This window comes from Dipteris shenzhenensis, chromosome 17 (assembly GCF_047967505.1).
Source record: "Dipteris shenzhenensis isolate YYH24624 ecotype China chromosome 17, Dip_SZ_1.0, whole genome shotgun sequence".
NCBI lineage: Eukaryota > Viridiplantae > Streptophyta > Polypodiopsida > Gleicheniales > Dipteridaceae > Dipteris > Dipteris shenzhenensis.
In genome coordinates this window covers 34,273,860-34,294,975 of record NC_141612.1, presented here as the reverse complement: position 1 = coordinate 34,294,975, position 21,116 = coordinate 34,273,860, and positions in this window count along the sequence as shown.

The window sequence follows — 21,116 nt, the reverse complement described above, 5'->3', positions numbered from 1 at the left end:
TGGTATCCAGAGGAGGGCGCCGGCGCCCTCCTCTCGATGCCAGTTTGGGCTTTAAAAAATTTCACAACTTTTGCTAGAATTATCCAAATTTAGTCATGTTTAGTATCAAAATAATTGGAACACATCAAATGAGCTCATTTCTCTTGTCAGTTTCATGAAATTCTGTCTCTGGTGTGATTCTGTGCATGCTAGCTCTCCTCTACAAAATGGTGGGAAAAAAATACAAATTATAATGGTAAAAAAGGGGAGAGAGAGAGAGAGAGAGAGAGAGAGAGAGAGAGGGGGGGGGGGGGGGGAGGGTGGACCACAATGCGTGCATGAGAGAGGGGGTAGAGAGAGATGTGACAGAGTTAGACATAGACGAAGATAGAGGGTCTATACGTAGGATGAAGACACACACACACACAAAGAGAGAGAGAGAGAGAGAGAGAGAGAGAGAGAAAGAGAGAGAGAGAGAGAGAGAGAGAGAGAGAGAGAGAGAGAGAGGGGTAAGATGTTGAACACATACACACACACACACACAAAATAAATTTGATTAGTAAATGTATCTCACATACACAGACACTTATTTCTTTACACACACACACACACACACACACACACATGAATACTTCCCTAACGATGAATTATTCTTTTATGTGCCCCCATGAAATCTTGCCTTTACATTTTCTTTTTAACCACCCCACATACCAAGCCCACTAGTCGTCCCATACCTCCTCTAATCCCTTCTCATCCCATGCACTCATTCGCTCCTTACTCCACTTGTGACTTAAACTTCACTTGTGGCTAAATTGTTTTTTTAATTATCTAAGAATCCATATGGTTTTCTATATTCCTAAGTAAAGAGATAACAAGCCGGGGAAAACAAACATTACCTGTCTACCCAAATGTAACTATGATGTTCTAACACCTAGTTTGTTTGGATGGTGGCAGGTAAGTGGACCTCAACCTTGGAACCTGGATTGTGGCTGAGGATTCGCGACATCTTTTATCAATATTATGTTTGTCAAACTCAATATTATTAAAAAAATAATTTTGATCAAAATTTTTGCAAACTCTAGTTGCATTTTTCAACTTAGATGTCAAATATTTTTTCCTTATATGTTTCTCTTTTTAAACTTTTTATCAAATTGATGGAATTAATTGTATGGCTCAATTATTGATGGGACTTTTTAATCTAAACACACACACACACACACACACACACAATAGCACCCTTGTCTTACCAATAGCATTCTTTGGTGATCTCAAACTACCTTTTGGTATATAATATATGAGAATCATCATTAATGAAGCGGAGACAACTATCATGCTATTTCCATGAAGCTGAAAATACCAAAAACTAAGTAGTCTGAGTAAGAAGGAGCCTAGAAGTATACCCAAATGACCTGCCAAATGGAGTCAACCCCCAGCCGACCTTCTGGTATTGGTGTGTGTAGTATGCTCGAAGTTTTGATTTTATTTTTCAATGTATGACTGAGGATTTTCTTTTGCTATTGTTTAATGATATCCTTAACCGATTGGTTGAACAACTTTCACTTGATACTTTCTATAGATGTCCTCGACCAATTGGTTAAGGGGACCTTCCATGATTATGAAATTTCGCTACTCTTCATGGATTGGTGGGAGACGTATAATACTTTTACTTACTTTCCTAATACTGAATCTGATCCACTATTGTGTAGAATGGGTATTGCTAATCGTGACCCATGAGAATTCATGAACTTACTAGAAGATTACTTCCAAGGCCCATTTATACTCATCCTAATGGTAATAGGATTTGGGCTTGATTTGTAAGTGTGTCCTTTTTAAGGCTAAGTTGATTCTGTCTAGGGTAGTAGTCCGACCCAATCCAGTGTGATAGGCAGATTGGTACCCTCACTTGGATTGTGTGTCGGACCTATGGGATTGTGGTTGGTGCATGTGCACACACACACATGCGTGCACACACGTGCATGCATCCGTGCACATGCATGCATGCACATGCACACATGCACATGCACATGCACGCACGCATAGGCGCATCCCCTTGGGGATGCTTATGTTCCTTGGGTTTATCACACTTTGATGACCGTTACAATTATTTTGACAAGTGCACCTTGTCTTAGGGGCAAAGGTAAGATCCTATTCTAAGACTTGGGATAGTTGGTATTGTGCTTCACAAGACACATCTAAATTAAAGAATTTTTAATCTTATAGCTTTACCATGAATATAATTCTGTTAATATATGACTTTGAATGCCTTGGAATTATTATTAATTGGGGGTCCATGATCTAGATGTTGATGAAGGTGGGCTACCATGAATATGCCATGGATTAATATGGCCTAAGGAGCACTAGTAATACAAAATTCCTCAGTAATGCTCTAAATTTTTTTATCGAGACCACAAAGGGGTGTGGTGGCCAAGTGTAGCTATAATAGGGAGGTTATGAAGGTAATTGAGAAATACTTGTATGAAGGAGCATGGGATTTTGAAAGACACAAATTTGCTGAGGTGGAGAATATGGAGTATTTTTCAAGGTTTACACATGGCTCGAGGTTTCTCTGGAATGTGCTGTGACCTTTCTTGTAGCTTCTCTCCTCCTAAGCTTCATGGCTTTAACAGCTCGACTGTTTGCTCTTCTTCCAAACCTTTTGGAGATAGAGCGCTCCTAGGTGAGTCGCATTAGCTTTCCATAGGCAAGAGTTAACATTTGCTCTTCTCTTCGTATCTAGTTTGATTGAAGGCAAGTTCTATTGTGGAAGAACTTATTTTGAGTTTACAAACTCGAAGATATATATATGTTGTTCTCTAGTGTTACGTTCATAGTTTTTCCCTCTTAACCTTCAAACTCATAATCAGCGTAACACTTTCATTTATTTATAATTCATAGATCTATAGCAATAGTTTTCATATATTTCTTTTGCTTGTGTCTCGATGATTATAGTGATTGCTTTTGGGCATTGAAGTAATATTTTTTGGCACTGATGGATTGGATGGATTCCCATGGAGAGCTCACTTCTTAACTAGGAGCGCAGGAAGCCTTTCCTTGCACTATGCTTAGGCTTAAAAAGCTATTGACCACTCCATATCATTGACTAGTCCACATCAACAAAGCCTTTTACTTGCAAACAAAGAGGTTATTTCATGGGGGAACTAGTGCCATCACACTTTGAGTTATATTGTTACAAATGAATTTTTCCCCTCTAGTTTTTTTTGTATATGACACTCCTCCAAGATCAAAGCATATTTGTTAGGATTCAGAGGTGCTCTAAGTTGTTTTCCGTTTGATTATTGCTATTGGATCTTTCATTTTGTAGAGCGACTTCATGGTTTTCTATCCCAATTGCCTATCTATAGCTTTACGTGGAAGAATGTATCTGATTAACCAAATTTGCAAGTAAAATTAGTATTCAACTTGAGACATGGAGCAGGTCAGAGAAACAATAAATGATGGAGGAGCATGAAGAACATCGAAGTTCTATCTATGGACTCCTTCCTACAAATATTCATCTATATTCCATCTCCGCTTACTTTGAATACTACCTCTCACCACGTTATCGTATGCTCTACAATTTCCTTCCTCTATTCCAAGACAAGCAAGCAAATGTTTGGTGCATGAAACTTTTTGATCTATTCTCTTCATACTTTTACGAGTATTGCCCAATGACTATCATGATATAATCTATATACCCATACTAATTTTTAGTTGCACTCCCTACCTCATTAGAGCAGTGTCTCCAACATTCTAGAGTCACTTTGCCCTCTGGAATTTTTAATGAATGTATTCAGAGATGAACAGATCTCTGAGAGCTTTGAAAGAGAGTGGATGTAGCATTGAGTAAATATTGGGTCCCTTTTTTGTATCCAGTCATAGTCGTACTTATTCTACATGACTACAAAGTCTCTATATGGTTTGCTTCAAGATCCTTCATATGAGAAGATGTCATGCTCTAGTACTTATATATATAGGTTGCCTTTGCATATTCTCCTCCCTGGTTGGGGTTCTCCATGGAAGTTGGAGGGGAGTTTTTCCTATAGACGTGTAGAGACTGCATGTGAGTCTCCAAAATCATCAGAGGCACTTATACAGATAAGTTGAGGATGTATATAGTTTTGGCTTGGGAGGTCCTTTGCAAGAGAAATATAAGCACGGACCAGTACGAGGAGGCCGATTGGTTTTTTGTCCATTTGGTATGTCATTTGGGTATACTTTTGGGCCACTTGCCGCTCAGACTACTCAGTTTCTAGGATTTTAACATCATGGAAATAGCTTTATAGTTGCTATAGCTTTATGAATAAATTATATACCAAAAGGTAGTTTGAGATCACCAAAGAATGCTGTTGGTAATAAAAGGGTCGCCAGTCAATAGTCAGCTAGTAGTATTTTCTTGTCCTACAGACATCTACATACTACTTATGCTTCTACTCAACAAGAGCTTGGAGTAACGTGTACATGGGCACTCTGCTATTTCTTCCCATGGTTCATGCTTTTGGATGCAATTGCTTGTGAACAAATAGAAGGATAGCACTTGTGTAACTTCCTATATCCTATGCTCATATTTGGAATGAATAAAGACAAGATTTGTACTAATACTCTATCAGTTTACAGGTTGTGTAGTAGTCTTTTCCTCTCTGAACCATAATAATGTACTTAACTAAGTTTTTTCATGTGACATTACGGAGTTTCTTTGGAATTTTTCTTTAATTTCCTTTGAAATCTTTCTACTCATTGGATTGTAAGTTTCTCTATATGTCCTTATCCCAATTAGAAGGTAATGGAGAGTATTGCTTATGAGCTAGTGTATCTTATAAAAAGAATAGGTTTGGAGATATCTTGACATTAAGGTGGCATTATAAGAATACATTATCATGGGTATATGTTAGGATAACTTTCAATGGATTACTTAGATAATTTTTGGGAAAATATGATTTTATTATACTTAGGTGAGAAAGCTAAGAATTGATGTGATTGAGATACACTCTACTTGAGATATCTACTTGATTTACTTGGGAATCTTAATTATTACTTGGGGCACTCCTATGGATCTTGATAGAGGTCCAATGATGAGCATAAACTGATTCTTTCCTACAAAATGAATTCCCAGTTTTGGATTGTGAATTTTGATTTAGATTGTACCTACTTTTTCTCGTCTTACTTCAACTTAAAATAGTCCTTGGTAGCAAAGGTTTAGATACTACAAAGAAGCGAATTGGTAAGCTTGGTGGATTTAGCAAACATCACCTAAAAAAATGCAAAAACAAGTCCATTTTTAAGTAATATTTGATGATTATCTCTTATTATCAGTGATACAATAGGCAATCATTTTGCCTTTGTTGATGCAATAGACAAAAAAGATTGTACCATCTTGTTACTTATTGTTGGATTATCTAATTAAACCCTTGCAGGTTTCATTCTAGGATTATATCCTTTGCCTTAATTGTTCTCCATATATATTTCTCATTGATATAAGTTTTGTACCTTTCAAATTATAACCTACTTATCATATATGTAGGATTACATGTGCTTTTCTTATGAAAATTCTTGTTCATTGTTTTCATGTATGAACGCATTTTTAATGCATTTACTACTATTGCAATAGTATGCAAGAACTACTAGGGACCTCAAGTGATGTGTTGCATTTGGTATTAGCTATTCTAAAAATATTAATCCTCTTACAATTGGGATTCACTAAGAGATGGGGCATTATCTTGTAGCATTGTGCCATCTTCTTGTTGCCTTTTATGACTTTTGATATAAAGGTACTTTCTTCCTCCTGGATCAGTATATATATGTATGTATGTATGTGTGTATGTATGTATATCTATATATATGTATACACACACACACACACACACACACACATATATATATACAAAAAAAAAAAAAAAAAACACACACACACACACACACACACACACACACACACACACACACACACACACACACACACACATATTTGCTGTCTTTTAATATAAGAAGGATTTTAAAGTAGACTTCCACCTTTGTATTTTGTGAGAAGGAGCTTGATATTAATGGATGATTCCCATTTGAATTATTTAAGTTAATTGTCACTTTAGCATGGGCAGTAGCACACAGTTGCATTTGGTTTACTTAAGCATTTTGTTTGAAATGAAATCTGTTCATAGTGAAGTAGGCTAGAGTTTGGTAGGCAAAACACATAGACTGTGTGTGTGTGTGTGTGTGTGTTTAGATTAAAAAGTCCCATTAATAATTGAGCCATACAATTAATTCCATCAATTGGATAAAAAGTTTAAAAAGAGAAACATATAAGGAAAAAATGTTTGAGACATCTAAAATGGAAAATGCAACTAGAGTTTGCAAACTTTTTGATCAAAATTAAAAATTTTAAATAATATTGAGTTTGATAAACATAATATTGAAAAAAGATGTCGAAAACTCAACCAATCCAAGTTTCGAGGTCGGGGTCCACTTACCTACCACCATCTAAACAAACTAGGTGTTAGAACATCATAGTTACGTTTGGGTAGACAGGTAATGCCTGTTTTCCCCTGCTTGTTATCGCTTTGCCTAGGAATATAGACAACCATATGGATTCTTAGATAATTATTATTTTTTTAAAGCCACAAGTAAACTTTAAGTCACAAGTGGAGTAAGGAGTGAATGAGTGCATGGGTTGAGAAGGGATTAGAGGACGTATGAGATGATTGGTGGGCTTGGTATGTGGGGTGGTTAAAAAGAAAGTGTAAAGGGAAGATTTCACGGTGGTACATAAAAGAATAATTCATAGTTGGGGAAGTATTCATGTGTGTGTGTGTGTTCATGTGTAAAGAAATAAGTGTCTGTGTGTGTGAGATACATTTACTAATCATTTTTTATTTTTTTATTAAATGTGTGTGTAAAAAGGAAATCAGCATTAAAAAAACATAAAAAGCAAATCGGTCAAATTTAAAGTAAATTTACCAAAACCACAAAACATTGGAAGGCCACATGCAAAAAACAAAAGCTAAGAACTTAACTTAGACTGACCTCCATGCTTGTCATCACCACCTAGTGCCTTGAGGCCTCATGCCCTAGCCCTGTTATCTTCATGCCTCCATGCCTCTAGCCCAAGACTTGCCTTGATGGTCAAATCTCGGCCAAATCTGCCCTTCACAAGCTGCTGTGAGGGACCTTGAAGTTGTTGTGAGGCTTTTGAGGAAACTTTAAGCTCTCCTAAAGAATCTTCAAGCTATTGGTATCATAAAGAACCTCAAAGTTGTCATTGTTCTGAAGTCTTTGTCAAAGAGCTACCAATTTGGGTAGCTCTCTCTCTCTCTCTCTCTCTCTCTCTCTCTCCCTGTCCCTCTATTTGCCTCTCCTTCTCTTTAAAATTGATTTTAGTGGAGCATGATGCTTGGATTTTCATCCTCCACTATTGGCCTTCTTGATTTTACACTATGAACATTGAGTCATAAAAGAAGGTCCCGTCCTTCTTCAATCCTGATGGTGTGTGACCTTTATACTAATGAAGACTCCCGATCTCAACATGGAGGAAATGCAACACCCCAACTATACAAGCTAGAAGCTCCCACTCTTTGTAAGTAGATGGATATAAATCTGTAAAACAAGTACAATACATAAGAAAGTCCCCATATAAATGCAAATACTTTGAAGCATGACACTAGTTTACTTTGGAATACTTAAAATTGGGCCTACGATACGGAAGGCCTACATGTGGAGGCATGTATATATTTGCGTGGGTAAAGAAATGTTGAATATATATTGGGGTTACTATTTTGCTACTGGGAGACATCTTGAAATCCAATATGCTTCCCTTCCAATGGTTGGAGATGTCCATTGCATCCTTCTAAGCCACTTTATAGCACCCACGATTAGTTGGTTATATTGTTATCCATGAATATTTTCTTTAGAGCTGAGGAATCCATTCCCCATGCTCCTCCCTGATGCTCTTCAATATAATAGATTGTAAACTGCCTTGATATCTATCGGTCTCCATCTCCATAGTCCTTGTCCCAATTCCATATGGTTAACATCTCTCTTCCTCTCTCATTCCAACCATAAATAAAAATAATAATCATCCCTAAGAATTCTCTCTCTCTCTATCTCTCTCTTGGGACATTTGTGATCAAGGGCTTGCTCTAAGGTGCATGTGTACGTCTAGTAGCAAACACATGTTTGTTTGTGTGTGTGTGTGTGTGTGTGTGTGTGTTGAAGCACACTTAGTGCTATCTAGGACCATGACATAGGTGATGATGCAGTAGAATGTGCCCTATTCCCAGGAGGTGCCAATGACTTAGGAAGTCCCTATGATGTAGGATTGATTGCCTTAGATGTAGGAGAGGTGCCTATGGTCTAGGCCACCCTCTCTCCCACTCTATAAATGAAGGGCTTCTCTCTCACAATCAATAGAACACACCTTTGGATTCTTCTTGTGTTCTCAATTCTTGTCATGATGCATCTCTTCTCTCCAACCACTTCCCAACATGTGGTATCAGAGCTTAAGGTTCTAGAAAACCCTTTAGCCCCTAGTTGCCACATCATCATCTTCTTCTCATCTCTCTCCTTCTTCATATTTTCTTCCCTCTTCTGCCTTGATTTTTGCTTAAGCTTGTTCTCCCTCGTTTTTACACCATTTCCCGACCCCTTTTAGCTATACTTTCCCTTGATAGGGTGCACCTCTGGCTCAGAGGAATTAGAGAAATATCTTGTCTGCTGCCCGTGCCGACACCTACTCTGCTGGGCGACCTCACATCGAATTCTCCTCTCCCTGTTGGAGATAAATTTTGCCTAGCCCTCCTAATTAATGTTGGGCAACCCTTTGAGGAAGATGCTAATGAATTTTGAGCACCAATACTCTAGTGGATGAGGAGAAATCACAAAAAAACCAGTTGGGATTTTTTTTGGATGACATTGTGCCATTTTGCGTCTGTCCTTGCTGGTGGCCTTGGGTTGGTATACAAGCATCACTTTGGCTTCAAAAGCCCTCTCAAATATGCTTCAGTTTGTTTGAAATGAGGTCTCCACTTTTCTCTATGTTTACACTACAATTTTGGATATGGGATGCTTGATGCAAGCTTGAAAGAGTGTTGAGGATGATTTATTGTCTCAGTAAACTTTCAGCTAGTTATGTTTATTCAAAATTCCTAGCTCTTGTTGCTCTTCTAATGCTTGATATGTGAAAGCAAAAGAAAATAAGAAGGAAGCACCTAGATATGTCAACAGAAAAGTGACAATGCTTGTGAAGAAAAAGCCATATTATTATTCTGATGCAGAAAGACTAGGATTCTTTGATTTTATTGCATGCAATATGCACTCGTATGGTTGAGATTTATAGCCATTTGTACGAGAGCAAATGCTGCCAAATCATAAAGGTAAGACCCTCTCATGGCTACCTTTAAAATATACAAATTCAATGGCCAAGGCTTCTTGGCAGATGAAAATTAAATTTGTGCTTATGAAGGAGAATTTGTGGGATTTAGTCAAGACAAGGAATCAATCATCACAAGAGGATAATCCACCACTACCAAAAGAAAGGAGAAGGCAAGTGACTCTACTTCAACAACACCAACAGATGCTAAAAGGCTAGAAAAAGCCTACACAATTATTGCATTAGGTTTGGGAGATGATTATGTGCATCATATTATTGATTTGGAATCTCCTTATGTGGCTTGGCATAAGTTAGATGTGCTATCTAGTGCTAGCTCTCATAACTCTAAATTGACTTTGAAGATTAAGTTCTTTGAACTTAAGATGAATGGAGACTATTGTTGTAGCTCATGTCAACACTATGAGGAGTCTTATGACGTAATTCCTTAGTCAACTCTCCAGTCACTGAAGATGATGCAATGGTTGTGCTCTTGAAGATTATGCCCTAGGATTTTGACTATGTTATGACTACCTTGAAGAATCTTCCCCAACCAACACTAGAGAGCATCATCAGTGCTCTACAAGAAGAAGAGAGAAAGAAGACTTCAAGGAAGGTAGAAGATCAAACTCAAGCACTTACAGTGAAGTTCTTATGAAAAGGTAAGTACAAAGCATGCAAGTATTTGGATTCTTCTTCTATTCTCTACTCTTGTCATCATGCATCTCTTCTCTCCCACCACTTCCCAACACTCTCTCCTTCAACCTACCTCTCACACAAAAAAATAAAATATTATTTTGAAATATGTAGATTACTTTCATCTGTGTGTGTGTGTGTGTTGAGTTAAACTTCTTGTAATCCAACATATCTGGTAGGGGTGTGACTGTCAGTTTATGATAATATGAGGTGGTATTTTGGTCTTCTCAATTATTTCTATTCTTTGGTTCTCTCTACATCTTGTGTAATATTCGATGTCATGATCCTTTTAGCTTGGGTGAGTAGAACTATATACTATGTTTTTATTACCTCGACTTGTCTAGATGTATTGCATGCAATTCTATAAAAAATGGCCCTATCTACCATGTGGCATTAGGATATGTTTCCTTCCTCATACTTGAAGGTTTGTAGGTTCAAGCCCTATTGAAGCAAGTGTTGGAGCTTTATATATTGTTGTTTCCTTTCATCATAGAGATTCCTTTACGTAAGATTTCATTTGTTGCGATGTGTATACTTGGCATGACATTGTGTGCTTGCCTTCTAATTTTGTGTGCACTGCTTGGAGGCATTATTGTAATCAATCTATTGGCTACTATTGCTTCTTTTATTGCTTTTAGCCATGCTGAGTACCTCTTGATGCATCACGATTGACGGTGAGCAATATATCACTCTTAATGATGTCATGGAGGGTATTAGTCTTTGAGAGGATGAGTGTCTCTACTAGCTCTCCAATGATGCACTTCAAATTTTTATAAACTTTGGAGCTGATAGTAATCCTAATTCCAATGAAATTGAACATTTTGATGACTCTAGCCTAACTAATAGAGAAGCGATCTAGATTATTTAGCAACCATCAAGAATGTAAATTCTAGGTACCAAATGGTTGAGCAAGAATCCTAGGACTTGAAGACCTCATTATTGGTGTAAAGGAACCAAGAAGTTGGCTCATCAATTCAAAGTTTCCTACAATGACCATACGAACATAGTGTGAAGCTTGACAAAGTAGCACATGTATCAGGAATGAAGAAAATAAATTACATACATTATTTAGTTCAAGATAGGATGACATTAGTCTTGAGAATAGTGTTTAGCCATAAGCATAATTTTTAATCAAAATATCATGTTCTTTTTAATGCATACCTCCATGGAATACTAATATGCACCAAATGAATGCTTAGGAAACATAATTGCCTCCATATCCACCATACAAAATGGTGCATTTAGAGGGTACTTTTTGCACAAAAAAAGCCTCCAGAAACACCATTTTGGATGGTGGATTTGAAGGCATTTATGTCTCTTAAAACTTGAATGGGTGCATTATGGCACTCGAGCAATTATATGCATTCAAAAAAGGCAATAAATAATTCAATCATTCCAAACAACATATGATTTTTTAGATAAGTCGATTGTCCATGGCAATAGTAGGGACATCCAACTACATGTCTTACACACCATGGAGGGTACTAGTTGTTGTTTAGTCATTAACATAGAAAATCTCAATAGCAAAGAAATTTGTTGCTATAGCCTTGTTCTAAATCATGGGTCCGATTTGTTTTAATCTTTATTGTTGGATGTTGAGTGATCCTTAGTCATTATTGGTAGATAACAAAAATCCTATCACTTTCATGGACATCATGCTCTATTAACATATTAATATTGTCTCTTGAAGCTTTGGATAGCAAAAAATGGAGGAATTGGGCCTCTTTCCCCCATAAAATAATGTGCAAGATTCCTATCATAGTAAGGAAGGGGAGGAAGTCACACTTTTCCCCCCATAAAATAACTTGCAAGATGCCTATGATAGTAAGGAAGGGGAGTAAGTTAAGGCAAAAGTGATGAACTCACAAATCATAAACACATTCACGAATCAAAACAAAGGAAGATGACAAAAGATAAGAGAATCCAAACAATATATTCACAATCCATTTGATTCAAGCAATATGCAAAGAACTATCTATCATAAAGAGTACAAGGGGGGGTTGAGCGAATGTTCAAGTCTCTTTCCACCAATTACTTAGCCCCTCTAATCAGTTATTATAGTCCCCCATACATTGGCTAAATGAGAAAGTAGGTATAAACACCATATTAGGGAATTTGGGACAATCGCAAGTTCCATTTGCAAATAACTTAACATGGAGCACATCAAATTCTTTTAAAATTTTGTCAAAATCCCCTCATATGGCATGTTATTAGAAATATCTTGAAGAGTAGGTTCTAAATGCACATTCTTTAACAAATTTCAATGTATCATACTCAAGATACATTGTAAAGTACATTTATAAAATTCCCAAAGTATTGGCATTTTCCCAAATTTACTAATATGATGTTTATACACCTTGCATCATCCACACTACTAGTTGAGTTTGCATCTATTAAGCCATAAAAATTTAAGAATTTGTGGGTAATTGTACTTAAATCCATGATCCCATGTACCTTTGAGATACTTGAGACTCTTTTGGTTGCATCTAAATGAACGTTTTTGGGAGTAAACAAAAGTTGTCTAGAACTCCAATTGAATAAGAGATATTGAGCTTGGTAATCATTAAATAGATCAAATATCCATTCAGGGAATGGCAATCTTGAAGACCTACATTAGGTACATGGACTCTTTCATAGAAGGTGTACCTATATATTAATATGAAATGCTAGTAAAAGATTATTGAGATACTTTTTTTAAGTTTCACAATGTTGGTGAAACATAGTATGACTTTCTATACTCTCTTATAAATTTTGAAAAGATCTAAATCTTGGCTAATCTTCAAAACTTTTAGCTTTAATGTTTCAATTCTAGGGTATGTAAGATTTTGAGACCAATATAAAATTTGCATTTATTGATGAAACTAATATGAAAAATTTAGCCATAATTTGATGATTTATCATAAATTAAAAGGTATATGCCTCCTTTGTGTTTAATTCTATGTGAGTAAGCAAGTGTCTGCAATATGCATGCATAATTTTTTGAGTGTACATACTTTGTTCAATATAATGTCATGTGCATATCTCCATAATTTGTGTCAATATAAGGTCATGTGCATATCTACTATTTCTATGTCTAGAAAATAAGGGAGGTCTCCCATGTCCTTCATGTAAAATTTTGCCTGGGAGATGTAATTCAACTTTGTGATGAACAAATGATCCATATAGAGAACACAAAATAGTTTTTGATATGTAGGGAAAGATTTGAATTTAATGGTGAAAATACATACGATCAAGTAATTATGAACCCTTTCATTAATGCTCTTGGACGTTGCTTTGATCCATACAATTATTTTAGTAATAATCCATAAACCTTTTTCAGGTGATCCAGATGAGGTTGGTATGAGTGGAATGCCCAATATGGTGATGGTAATAAGGTCCAAATAAAGCCCGTAGGACTTGTGGAGGTAAAGAAGCTACAAAAAATTTGCATGATCAAGTACTTCAAGTTGAGCCAAAAGGAAAAATGATGATCCAACACTCTATTTTGTTTGGTGGCTTGTGGTTGATTGGCTGGATAACAGAACTCTGCTGATGATGATCAGGTTTTGACTTAACTGATTTGATTTGTTGCTACTATAGGAGAGATAGAGGCTATGGACTAGGGACTCTCTTCCATGGATGGGCAGAAAACTGCAACCCTCCACGAAAGGATTTAGATGGGCAGGTCAAAATCAGTTACACCCAGTCCCTATCTGGGTTGAAGGCCAAGAGGAACTGATCAAAAAGCTCAATTTGAAGTGGCACAGGAGAGATTCAAAAGATGTGTGGACCAGAAGACTTTCAAAAGTATGGGATAAGGATATCCCTAAGAAACAATCATGCTTGCTTTGGCTAATTCTTCAGCAAGGAGTTTGGACAGCCAAGCGAGCGTTAAGAATTGGTCAAGGAGACGGTTTCAGCAAATGGTGTTGCATAGAGTTTGAAGACATTCCTCACCTCTTCCTCAACTGTAGCTTCTCTAGAAAATGTTCATGTGGATGCCAATGAGATTTTACTGAATTTATGGATGAACACAGGAACGAGGTGACAACCTGCAAAAGATCAAACAACTCCATCTACATGTGCAAGAGTGCTTCAACAGGGAGGAAAAGTTGGCTAAAGATGAAGCTATACTTCTAACACAGATGCAATCCTTGGTGGACAAGGTGACACCAGAGGATGAGGTGCCTAGCCATGCACTTCTGTAACAATTTCAAGTAGCTACCCTCCAGACACCCACAACCAATTTGCCCACCCATCCCCACAGCTCCTCTTAGACTCTCCATGTGGCTTCTACCTCCTCTCATACTACAAATCCAACTTCAACTGGTTTTTTGGTGTACAGTCGCCCTCTACAGGCTACCTACAATCCTGTATCCCCATCTTTCGCTCAGTAAACTTTCAAAAGACCAATGTCCAAGTTCGACCCATCAAGTGCCACTTACAAGGTTATACATGAAGAGACTACTTGTTCTGAACCTACTTCTAAACGCAGAACAAAGAACACTTGCCCCTATCCTTTCATCCCAGGGACGATTGTGCCCAAGGTTACTTCACGCTTCATGCCAAAAGAGGAGCCTCTAGAAGAGGCAAAATGATTCATGTCGACTGCTCAGTGTTCCCTCATACATTTACTCTACTACAGAGTTACTACCTCGGTTGTTTTGATTCACTGTTTTAGTTTCTGCAATAGTTTCCTTGATGGTTCTGTTAGCTACAGCAGTTCAGCTGGCATGCAACAGTAGCTTTTTAGTACTTTGGATATCTTGTTAAGTATACCCTCCATTGTATCTCACAAGGGTATGTTCCGAGAAGTTGTATAACTTGACATATCGATATTATTAATATAAAACCTCATTTTTGGAAAAAAGAAAAGAAAAGAATTGGTTACCACTCTTTCCACAAAATGCTCTTAGAACTATAAGAGTGGCAATTTGTATTGATCTCTATTATCTATCCCTAGAATTTTGGAATTAGCTTGAGGCCTTATGTTGTTAATGCCTGGCACACACATGCAAAACCATTGATGCTACATATTTGATGAATATACCAAGTAAATACTCATGGATTACTCAAATTTTCGTACATAAATGCCAATGTTAGTTGATGGAAAAACCCAAAACATGGAGCTAGTATTTTAGTTTTTCTTCTCATAAGTTTGAGAGTTTTGGCTCTTCCTTGCTTTCCTTACTGTTGAATTACTTTCCCCCTCTCATTTAGTTTTCTTTTTCCATGCATTGCACGAGAAAAATATGGCTATGCTTTATAATGCAACAACAAAAGATTTTCTTTATACAGATCTTGCTCTTCATGATGGTATTACCTTGCCCTATAGATCCACATGTTTCCCCTCTTTGACTTCTCCTCTTCACACCCTGCTTTCTTATGAGGAGGCACATACAATTTTCTTTATTGAAATTTCTAGTGTATTTTTTTACATTGGATATAAGAAAGAGGATTTCTTTTAGATATAGTTCTATGTCTTCATCCCTGCTGAGGGGATGAGATACAACTTGTTTGAAGGCCATCCTTGTGCATTTTGATGCATTAGGAAAACAATGTAGATTTTTCTTTCTTGAAGGCCTCCCGTGCTATGTGTTGGGAGGAGGGAGAAGTTTTTCCCGTTATATTGATTTCTCACATTTTCTGTGTACTAGATCTTCATCAATATATCCATTGGGTGTTCATAGATTTTTATACCATGATCATGGTCCTTTGACTTCATTCAATTCTCATACATCAAGACACGGTCCACTTCATGACTTTGGAGTGTGGATCTTATTCCTTTATGGTTTAACCTCTTCATCTTGCACAACATTCATCGGATTCCTTTGGGTCTGAACCCTATGCATGTATGGTCCTACCTATTGAAGGTGGTCAAGATGGTAGGAAAGTGGTGATCAAAGTGGAGCATACACGAAGACATGCAAAGAGCATACCATACAAGAAGTGCTGCAAAACCAAGAACAAGGACAATTGATTGTCGATAAGGTAGAAGATGGAATCTACTACGTAGGTGAACCCTTATAAGGGAGATTCTTGACTCCAAGAAATAGAAGGAAAAAAAGATAACACAGAAGAGATAGAAAAAGGCTAATTGGTGGAGAGAGTCTATAGAGGAGTGAAAAAAATGCAGAAGGCTCCAACAAATATCATACAGTGAGCAAAGTGTTGCTTGAGTGTGTATTCCACCCACTATTGAGAGAGAGAGAGAGAGAGAGAGAGAGAGAGAGAGAGAGAGAGAGAGAGAGAGAGAGAGAGAGAGATGCATCCACACTCACAAGAGGTAGCACTATCATGTAGCTATGATATTTGTAAAGGGGCCAAGAGCCCTTTGCTTTAATTCAACTTGGCACTCCTTATACTTGTTTCTTTGCTCTTGCATTCCTTAAAGTGTTCATTCCCAATTAAGCATTTTCATACAACTTTAAGTCATGTTGTAGCAATTCAATTAACACTTTGATGCTCAATTCCTTAAGTGTTCACTCCCAAGTAAGCATTTTCATACACCTTACATCATGTTGTTGCAATTCAACTAATGTGTTGATACTTAATTCTCAATCACAAGTTTTCCCCTTGCACCCTAGGTAGTACACTTAATTTAGTGAGTAGGTGGCTCATTGTATGCAATGATGAGTGTGTGACTGAGGCAAAAATATCAGCAACATTTTGGAGAGCATGGAGGGGATATCTACAAAGGAATGGTGCAAATTGAGTAGAGAGCACTAGAAGCCCCTAGTCATAAAAACATAGTCATGACTTGAGTGCACGAGGGGATATGCTATCAAGAAATGAGTTATCTAGAGTCTTGGGATTTGTGTCCTATTTTTAGTGAATGGATCTAGTATCAATTGAGGACATGTGGATCCTAAAAACTTGTGCAACTACATAGTATGGATAGAAGAGTGTAGACAAGCATCCATTAGAATAATTTGAGGCCATAAGAAATGTTAGGAACTAGATTTGAATGACACCAAAAGTAGGCTTTCCAACATAGGGAGTTGAGGTGGGATGGAATGGAAAAATCAAGCATGAGAGAGATAGAAAGTAACATTGGAGCCCAAAATTGGAAAATGCAGGTTTGGAGTGAGAGGATTGGCTAGTAGTGCAAGACAACATGGAGCACCAGGTACAAGGTGACCTGGCCTTACTATGTATGCAGGCGCTACATCAGATTACTTTGTTGAGATATAAAGTAAACAAATTGTACTTGTCTCATGTCTAAGGCATGCTAGGGACCGTCCACAAAAGTGATATGTGATCTTATATGAGCTAAAAGGAGATGACTATGTCAAGGCTACATCATCGAAACATGAAGATTTTATTGCTGATTACTCGACTCAAGAGGAGGAGCTAAGTTATGCACCTAGCTATGAGTGAGGGCATCCAAGAAACCATAGACCATAAAGATTTTTTTGTTGATAGCTCGACCCAAGAGGAGGAGCTAAGTTATGCATCGAGCTATGATTGAGGGCATGCAAGAGACCATAAAGCATAATCAAGAATGTTGGAGTCAAGACAAACATTTTCCCATGAGTGTGAAGGTGCAAGATAGAACAAACAAAGACAAAAAGGCCTAGTGTGTAGATGTACATCTAGCCATGAACACAAGCGTGTAATGCCAGGAAGCTTGAGATCAGAGAGTTTGCAATCAGGGATCACATATTCACATAGTCATGTGCTATTTTTTGCATGATTTATATGCATGAAATATTTTTCACAAAATGGTGTATGCAATGATGGAAAGAGCTTGTTGGTTTAAAGAAACAAGAAAATTGACAATCTGCCTAAATAGCCTTATAGTAGGTAGATGGAAAATCCCCAACCGATAATTAGTTGTTTACCATTGATAAAATGAGTACTATTGCCAACAAAGGGAGTAGTATCGGCGATAAACTTTGCGGGAGATTGGACCACTGGTACTACCATTATTATCAGTGATAGAGGGTTTAGTACCACTGATAATGTTAACTTTATCACTAGTAATGGTAACTTTATTGTTGGTAATAGAGAAGTTATCCATGGTAATGAAATTGGTGCTCTTACCACCACAACTATATAAGAAGCCCGTAGGGCCATTTTTGCTAGTTTGGATTTTTTGAGGCAATTTTCCTCTCTTCTCTTATGCTCCAGCCCCCAATGCAAGGGGCTAGATGGGACTACTTCCAAGGTGCAAGTACCTAAACTCTCAATGAATAGGGAGGTAATTTTTTTCATTTTTTCTTTTTCATGAATTTTGTATATCATGTTACATGCATGCATTTTGTATCATGCACTATATGTTGTATACCACAAGTTCCACTAACACATGGATTTTGTACATGTAGATATTTTATGCAAGTTGCAAACTTTCGCATAGTTTTTTCTACAAGATGAATAGTTGTGTTCGCTCTAAGCACAAGCATGCTATACTAACAAAGGCACACTAGTTAAATATGTGCTTCCACAATAGTAGCTAGAGTAGATAAATAGCATTTCTAAAAGAGAGACAGAGGCCACACTTGAGAGCACATATAGGTTGCATAATTTCTAAAAGTACATTCCAAACTCATGTGCTCATCAGCATTGTGAAATGGGAGTCTAATTCATTACTTTGGATTGAATCCCTTATTGAAAATGTCTACATACACTTTAGGGAATCATGTGCTATAAGAACTTTTTTTCAAATGATGTCTACTCATTACAAATGGAATTCACTGGGATGCAATATGGGTTTTTCATAAAAGTAAATTCCTACTATCTGACAAGAAGACACTCATGATTAAGATCTGGGAGAAAAAAACATCATCATTAATTTTTGGGATGAAAAAGGAGCAAGATGAGGAAGGAGGCACCGCTATATTGAAAAGCAAGGTACAAGGAGGTGATGCACAAAAGCTACAGTAGTGGTCACATTTAATGCATTCCAACACATAAATTTTACAAGAATCTTTTAGACCATCTATGCAATTCATGGATGGATAGTAGAATAATCCTACCATTGCAATTGTGCCATTCAACAACTCCTCTTTTCTTCAAGTTGTGGATGTACAGCTGAGGGAAAGTAGACATATTGGAGGTGGACTATGTTCTGTTGAAGGCAGACTTTGAAGGCAAACTATTTTCTGTTGAGGGGATGAGCACCTCTCTCTCTCTCTCTCTCTCTCTCTCTCTCTCTCTCTCTTTGTGGTGCATATGCATATGCCTCGCAATAAGGTTTAAAGAAGCTCTCATTGCTATTACACAAAAATTAACCCATCGAATGTTACAGGTGGCACTACATTGGTGGATATATGCCAAGTGTCATACATTTGTAAAAGCACAAGAAGTTTGGAATGTAGTCTCCTTGATTGTGCTAATTGCATGGTATGCCCAATATGGGCATGCTAATCTATGATGCACAGTAAGCCTCTCACTACTCTCCTTCATGTGCATCCACAATTCAAGGTAAAAAATAGAGCAAGGGAGTGATTTCTTCAAGAAAAAAAGTAGGTTTGAGGTTTGGGATAAATGGGGGCACAGGGAACACATACTTTGGAAATGACATTGAACTACTTTGAAAGCATGCAATGTAAGGCCTCCTTTCATAGGCATCACCTTTGTTTGAGCATGTGGCCCATTGGAGTAGGTAGTCTTAGGTCATGAGGGGACACACTCCTGCTCTATCATAAATAGCCATATGGATGGTCAATCTTGCACTTGGATGAGTGGGATGATGGTGGTATGATACACCATTGTCCAAGGCTTCATTCACATAGCTACTGCCAAAACCTAGATTGTTCAGGTGATCCCTTGTATGGATTGTCATGGTTGGGAGGCAAATTAGCCTGCTTTCTCTTCTACATTAGTACTGGCTATGAAGGCTTTCTAAACCTAGTGATGCAGGGGTAGTACAAGGTTTGATTCAGTTTTAGGAGTCAAACTTGAGGGGATTGTCATAGTGGTTCTCATGGTTATGGTAGTGGTATCAGAGCTAGCCCATTAGTCGCTATCAAGGTGGTTTTAAGAACTATCATAATATGCTTCTTTACCTTCTATTGATTATCATGTTTCATAAGTATTGGTACTTGGTGTGCACTTGGTTGCAGTAGAGAAGATCTTGTTTGCTTGCTTCAGGGGGAAATAGAGTTGAAAAGTAGAGGGCTATAGTATGATTAGGTTCATGCATGCTTGAAGGAAGAGCATAGATGAGGGTGTTAGCAAAAGGCAAGCTAGAGGATGCAATCAAAGGAGGATGTGCGATGCAGAGAACCATCTTATTTTGTGCCAATGTGCACCATTTAATACATGCTTTTCTCACTTGACTAGCATGATTACATTAGGTCCAATGGTTCTATAAACACTTACAACCTAGAATCATCTTGCTCAATTTAACTTCAAATGGCGCATGTAAAGTTGGAATCATATATTGGCACAAGATATTTGAAAAGAGCCCCTTAGTAAAATAAAGTGGCTACATGAGGAGAGTAACGAGGATTAGGTACAATGGATTCTCAATGCAAGCAAAACCATGCTAAAAATATTTAGTTTGCACCAAAGTTATGGGTCTTTGCACTACAAGGGAGATATAGTCCATAATCTAATATGTTTGCCCTTGGTTGGAATGTCACCAAAATGGTGCATTTTTCCTTTGATGCCTGTAAATATTTCATTTTGGGTGTTCACATGCTTGACCAGTCACTTCATTCCATTCTATTACACATTCGTCAGAACATGATGGCCAAAACCCACCAGAGTGGCTTATAATTGAAGATGCAATGAGACAACTCTAGGTATTTGGTTGTGATGGGAAGTTGACTATGCAACTTATTGAAGAGATCAACCTTCCTCAAAATCTATAATAGAAGAGAAATTCTCATACGTACATTTTTTATGATGGTGTAATAAAATCAAAATTTGAGTCTCATTTTTAAGCCTCGAGTCAATTTTCCTAAAATTTGCATATGTCATGTAGCATCGTGATTAGGCACTTCGGGATCCTTAGAATTGGTCTTGCTACCTAAAGTCACTAACAACCTCCTAGAAGTAGCAAATCAAAAAGGTTTCAAATCCTTTTGGAGAGAATTAAAACTAGACCCCAGCTCCAAAAATAAATGATCATAACAAAGAGTTCATTTGATCTTATTACAAC